The sequence below is a fragment of the Phasianus colchicus genome, chromosome 4, assembly GCF_987193195.1.
Source record: "Phasianus colchicus chromosome 4, bPhaCol1.hap1.1, whole genome shotgun sequence".
Lineage (NCBI taxonomy): Eukaryota > Metazoa > Chordata > Aves > Galliformes > Phasianidae > Phasianus > Phasianus colchicus.
Genome location: NC_143439.1, coordinates 24,186,526 through 24,193,963, shown reverse-complemented (window position 1 = coordinate 24,193,963; position 7,438 = coordinate 24,186,526). Strand labels below are relative to the sequence as shown.

Below are 7,438 nucleotides of genomic sequence, written 5' to 3'. Positions count from 1 at the left end.
TTTGCTTCAAACTCAATGCTTGCAAATAGGTCTGCTTTTTGACACTTCAGTGATGGTAATGTTCCTATTTTCTCTAGCCTCATTGCACATAGATGACATAATGGATTTCATTCAGACTTTTACAAATGATCATGTACACTCTGAAAGTGAATACCATGTCCCAGATTTTGAGAGGTTTGTTTAGCTTGTCTCAGCTCATTTATGTTGTATGTTTTCTGAAAAAAAAAAAAAAAAAAATCAGTTGTAGCACCAGAAAACAGTAAAAAATAAGCTCTTGTGGATGCTCCTGCAGAAAAGTATACTGTTTGATAGGTATTTGAAATTTGGTTTACAAAAAAATCTTTAAAGTGACATGTATTTACTAACCTAGGAGTAGTAAAAAGCCAAGTTAACTCCTGATGTACTTTGTATTAACTTCTTAACCAGTAGATTTTATAGACACTTCCTATTACAATCAAGCAAAATGTTGTAATAATACACTAGTCATCAACTGACATTCTAGTTCTACCTCACGATATAACTTGTCATGACAAAACTGCAGGGGAATTAAAGAAACGGCAATAAGTCAAACTGTCTAATGTCTTGCGTGTTAGGAAAGGTATATAAACTAAGAGTGAGAATAAATATTCTAACACAGCTACTTATTTTCACTCAAATATTTATGTTCTTCAGTGGTATTTCTCACTGCTTTCCACATTATAGTGCTTATTTGAAACTAAAAAATAGATATATTTCAGGATTGAGAAATGTGGGTATATAGTTCATATAATAGATGATAGTTCAAAACCATCATTCAGAACAACAAAAATTCTGTGACAAAATCACGTAAAACTGCCCCAAGAAAATTACAAATTGACAATTATTCTCTTGATAACGTAGAATTTTTTATACATTATTACACTAAACTAGACTTATACGTAGGTAGCTCCAAAAGTAACATCTTTTTATTTCCTTGGAAAAGACAATAGATACAAAGAACGCAGTAACAAATGCTCAGCTACAAAACATTATTTTTCAACATAGTCGCAATCATTAGCTATGAATTTTCACCAGTGATGAGCAAGAGCCTGCATGCCTCATGCATAAAAGCTGCACCAGCAAAGGTGACCCACTGTTGCTGTCACCATTGCTGAAACGCACCACCCGTGATCGCACTGTACTCACATTCACTGTTGGGTCCATAAACATTCAGGAAGCATCAGTGAATGTCAAAGCGTGCAGTATTTTCCACATGAAGGAATTCAGTGACACACTTTTGTTTTATACGTACTTCAGTGTCAGACACCATTTTGTTAGACTACCCCTCTGCTGTCATCTGTCACACAGCAACAACATATCACGGGATATTGGTGGGAAGGTTCAACCTCTACTGCAATACCAACATCCATCTCTGATGTCATGGGTCAACATCATAAAGTAGGAGGCATTGCTTTTGAAGCAGACCTTGTGTAATACAAAAGCAAATCTTTGTGATGAACTGTGTTCACACTTACTGGTATAACTGGTTGCATTTGATCTGGAGTCACCCAGGACCTCTGTCAGTGCTAATGCACACATCATCAGTTTAGTTTGGGATTGTAGTAACTTAGGAACTCTACATTTTAGAATTTTCATTTCTGTTCTGACTGCTTGAAGAATTCCAAGTCACAGATTTAAAAAAACACCACCAAAAACCCACAAATATAAATAAATAAATCAACTTTTTTTTTTTTTTTTCTTTTCCTTTTAAGTGTGTATAAAGCACATTTATCTCCTGGGAAGAATTTGAAAGCATATATGGATCAAAAAAGAAAAAATCAAAAAACCAACTGTGAGTGATTAGTTGTTTCCCACTGGTTTCCCACAGTATTTTTGAAAACTGGGAAGAGCCATTCCCTTAGGACTCTTTGCCATTCTACAGTCAACTGTGTTTAATACTCAGAGTTTGTGCTAATTTTAGTTCCTTCAATAAATACTGAAATGTATGTTTTCAGAGAATGAGAAAAGCCATTTGGAGGTAGTAGTATCTAGATTGTCAGTTAGGAAAAGGGATAATTAAAAATGTAGCTTTTCCATATTAGCAATTTTTTAAAAAATTAATTTGTGCAGAATAGCTGTAATAACATAAATAGCTCTGTATTTGGTATTATTATACTAAAATATCAGAATAATTTCACTGCATTAAAAAATGCTATAACAGAACAAGTCTTCTTAGCCTTGCCTCGGTTCTGGAATTAACCACTTTCTAATGGCAAACTAAATATCTGTATTATGGTTCATAGCAGGTTTTTGTACTTCATGACTAATACCTTCTCTGCAAGGTATGTGTTGCATCTGTATGCAGTGGCCTTGAACACAACACTAAAAGCTAGGTTAACACATGAGATTTTTCAAAAGCTTCTCTAAAATCCTGCCTCCAAAATGAGTTTTTTGTAACCAGATTTGTGTTCTCAGTTTGAGACAGATTTATGGTCATTTATTTGTATTAGCAAGAGTTATCAGTGCTGTTGTTCATTGTCTTCCTGTCCAGGGCCAAAATAGGGAGTTGAGAGAAGAACCTGGGGGCAGGGAGGGTGAGCAGCAGGAGCACACCATCGTACTCCATCCTGCGACTATAGGCAATTCATCTTACTTTTCACAAAGTGGTGGTATTGTCACCTCTTGCCTCTGTGTCATAAGTAGTATATTATTGACTCAAGTTCTTACAGATCCGCAGCAAGTGAAGTACTATCATCTGTAGCAAGCAAATAGATTTAGCATACTAATTTATATGCTTTGAATGTTTTGAGTTGGGTTAGTTGTTTTAGTATGTGCCAGAGTTTCATATACAATTTGATTATAAGCAAGAGACACAACACTGTTAGAGATAGTAGGATCACAACTGGGTGAAGCATGGAATTAAAAATTCCCCTTGCTGTTGGTGACCAGCCAAGAAGTGTTTCTCATCAGTGATGTTCTCTGTCCTTCTTCCCTCTTCCCAGGACACGGCATATATATTCTGTATCATGATGAACAGTGATTACAGTTTTTGTCCATTTTTCGGATGCGTTCTAGCAGTTGGCACAGATCATCATTTTGTTGTAGTTTCTTCACTAATGTGAGGTTCATTCCAATTGAGGCTGGCAGTGAATCTTGACTCAGTGTGTAATTGGATTGTAACAACAGATATGACATAACAAGAACACAAAAACTTGAGTGATTGCTTTTATTTACAGTAATGTTACTTGTAAGTATAAAATCACAAAACATTCTCATACAAACACATCCTTTTCCAATATACACAAGTAAAGCCTCAACGATTTCACTGGGATATATTTCAGAGTTCCAGATATTTTGCTTAGTGTCAAGACAAATATCTTTGGCTTTGATGGTATTACTCTCACAAATAAATCCTCATTGTTCCCATAGAACACATGCACTAAGATAAACAGTTTGCCATTTTTTCCCATTTTATTTGGCCTACACTCTATGTTTTAATGGACAAAGTATAGCTTTGCTGTGATTCAATCCCAGTGCAATGATTGGGTATATGGGCTTGTCCCACAGTCCTGGTCCCCTAGGTGCCTTCACTAACAGTTCGGTCACACTTTGGGGCTGCTTTTCCACAGCAAACAGAATACCACAAGGCAGAAGTGGAGATGATCATCTACAATCCCAAGGAGAAGATAGGATGGCTGGGGAGTGTACTTACGCCACAAGTCTCACTGGAATGATTTTACTCCTGGGAATGATTTTACTGGGAATGATTTTACTCCTGGTTGCAAGTGGCTAATCTGGGATGAGAAAGATCTTCCTCTGATTAAATGTGTGCATAAGTTTCAGTGTTAGAGAAGAATTTCAGGAAATTACCTGTCTTCAAAAACCAAGAGCCTTAAGAAGCTTCTATTACTGTGCTCTCTCTTACAAAGATATTTTCTCAGGTCCTGTTGCTGTCACCAGAAAGCAGAGATCAGTTCTGTCCCTCCCCTCCTCCTTGTGAGAAAGCTGTAGGCTGCAGTGAGGTCTCCCCTTAGTCTCCTCTTTTCTGGGCTGGAAAAATCAAGGGATGCCAGTCACTTCTCAGCCTTCACTATCTCTGTAGCCCTGAAGATACATAGCATTCTAAGTATACACATACTTTTAACTTTGGTATGACCTGAAAGGGATCCAGCTTTGCTGTCAGATTGAAGTAGAAATCTGAAGCTGAGCCTGAGTTTCAGCTCATACAGTGTTGTGGTATTAAGTGCACCTCATTTTAAATAAACAGAAGTTGCCTTTTCTATGAGCTTCATAGTGTACATGTGTTAAAGAAATACAGGCACAATCCTGTACAACAAACATTTCCAGAGTTTCTTTAGTTTGTGATGACATGAGCCATGTTGACTTCTAGGAGACAGTCTTGTATAGAAAATCAGTCTACTTATTGCAAAGGTTTTTCTATTAGAGATTTTTATTTTTTTTCTATGTTGCTAATTTTTTTTTATATTTTTCTGGACAGATGATTTGGGGACTGCTTTTGGAAATGGTATTTTCAACACTCATTATCGATTTGAATTCTACCTATGTTATAGTCATCTACTCATCACTGTTATCTATAAAAGTGATGAATTACATTTTACTGTTACTTTTTTTTTTTTTTTTTTTTTTAATCAGATAAAGACACATTTCAGCTTAGTGCAAGAACTGATCCCACAGGATTGCTGAGAGATTTGCTTAACTTTTACATGATTAATTCTTTATAGAAAAGTTGTGAATTTTCAAACAGAATGCCTCTGGTAATATCCATGAGTTTTTGGACTCCTTGAATAATGCAGGGAGACCAACTGACAACAGGATGACTTATTTAAGTTAGTTTTCCTAGCATCCTTAGAGGTAGGCTAAAGATGACTGTTTGAAAATTACTGCATAAGATATTTCCCAGTTTGATTCAAAAAATAAAGTAGAATGTCAAATTAAAGGGAAAACTGATACTGTGGAAGGCAGACATAACATAAAGAGACTTCACATTTTGATAAAAAGACACAAGTAATGGAACGAACACCATTATATAAATAAATGCTTTCCTGTCATTCTTACCGTACTGTATAACCTGCACATGAACACAACTGGCTACTATTGAACATATGGACTGGCAAAGTAATTATTGCAAGATGTCTTTCTTAATTGCTTTATATCTCATTATTTTATATCTATAAACTAAAAATTGCTTGGCAAGATATCCCTTTTATCCCTGAAAATCACACAAAAATGAATGAAGAAAGTCTGAACTTTATTTAATGAGGTCTATTTTATGCTTACCGTACTCCACGTATGAGGGGGAAATGTGTGAGAGCAAAACATAATTATCTGAGAAAAAATGCTTGCAATTCCAGAGAGCATTTGCCATCTAATTTTTTCAAACTATTTAATATAAGCACAAAGTTACTTAATTCTCCCCCAGAATCTTTCATCAAATACAGTAGCATAACAGTACTATGAGTATGTAAGTTTTTGAATAAAATTCCCGAAGACAGTGTTAAGACGGCTTTAATAGATGTCTCAGTTTTTAATAGTTATTGGAATAAAAATGAAAAATTTCAGCATTTTACCTTCATGAAATGATTATCCAGATTCAGACTTCAGCTATCAAAATTGAAGAATGCTAATTGCATAGACCTAATTTTATATGAATACCTCATCGCTTTTCTTTGAAAATCTTTCACTATCTCTTCAAATGACATTTATTTGAAAATAATCTTAAAATATAGAAAATGTCATCATTTAAAAATTAAAATTAAATACTTCAAAAATAATTTTGAAGTGTTGTTAACTGACACTCATAGCAAGGGGCAGAGTTGGAGAGACTGCAAGAAAAAAAAAAAGACAATAATTACATAATCAGAACAAAGTTACTGAAAAATCACAAATAAATTTTTCACTGTATGAATTCACATAAAGACTTTTGTTTCATATATTTTTATTATTTGAATTACTCATGAGAGTTTCTGAATGATCTAAAAATATTGAAGACTGTCAAAGGCTTACTACTGGTATCATTTATGGATAAATTAATGTAATTTGGCTTATGCTCATGTTGAATTTACAGTTTACGTGAGGTATTATTCCAGAAAAGCAGAACTTGATTTTAGCATTGATGCTAATTACTTTCTGTAATTCAGAAATTACAGATATTTCAGCATATCATCTTATGATCAGTTTTACTCTAACTGCACAAAGTAGTCAAAAAGGGGAATTCAGTTGTCCACATAGTTATTCACGTCTTCTATCCTAAAAAATAATGTTCTCTAACACCTGAAAAGATATACATGCTATACTTAGATTTATACTCTGGGGTCTTAAATTTGGAAGATTTTAATGAACAATGAATTTCAAATTTTTGAGCTGGCAAATGAAAGAAGGCAGTTGACTAGTCACAAAAACAGGATTTAGGCTATTTAAAATAAAAAAAAAAAAATGAAGGGTTTTCACAACAATTAAAAATAAACAGAAAGAAAGAATATTTACTTTTACATGGCTTGGATTGTAGAAATTTGGAGAGAAAGTAAAAATAAAATAAAACAACAACAATATTGTGTTGCATTTGTGCTACAGTCAGCATATTAGAGATAACATTCAACTCAGCAAGACAACATCAGAAACATACCAAGCTCAAACATCTTAAGCCTGAGATACTTTTATTAATTGCACTGGGCTCCATACATTGGGTTTGTTTACATGTTGAGCCTTTATCTTAGCAGTGTCTAATATGAAAGGAAAGTACCATTTTCCATGCAGTCTCCCCTCAGGACATAAACATTATTATTGAATAAGAGACTATTTTTGGATTCAGAAAATGTCCTGAGGAAATATTCTCAGTTTTGTCTGTATGTGAGATCTTGCAACAACAGAAACATGTGCTGGAATGCTCACAGGTTCCTAAACTGATGGTCCACCCTGAAACATGACTATCAAAAAGCAGGTGCACTATAAAAACACCTGGGCAGTGTTGCACTGCTGCATTTTAATGAGGGACAAATATTAATTTAAATTGTAGTCTAAATGTGTGGTAGACACCATAAGTATGCTGTAAATTCCACATAACTGCTAATTGTTCCCATTTAGAAAACATCTGAAAAGCTCCATGCCACAGAAATCATCTGTTTGCTATTCAGACAGACAGCATCTATCTAGCACATTGAATTTACAAGGATGATAAAAATTTCATTGATATGGTACATGTGTTTTTAGTTATACTCTGAATGTTGAGTTATATTTTTTTGTATGTATTTCTGATATTATGGTTTTAAACCAGATAATGAGGAGGAAGATTCCAGTCTTGTTCATGTGGCATTTTATCATATGCCACAAAATTTTTCAGTGATATGAGAACAATAGCAAATTGCTAGCCATTCTATTAGAATGTGACCCTTTATCTGCAGCTCAGTAAGCCTAATGTCAAATTTCTGAAAATAAACGAGTACGGAGAACCATGTTTTCATTA

General features: G+C 34.4%; 1 pseudogene; it reads right to left on the bottom strand.

Annotated features, from left to right (window-relative positions):
* Window positions 1-2,924: 2,924 nt before the first annotated feature.
* Window positions 2,925-3,621, bottom strand: LOC149918118 (uncharacterized; annotated as a pseudogene).
* Window positions 3,622-7,438: the final 3,817 nt, after the last annotated feature.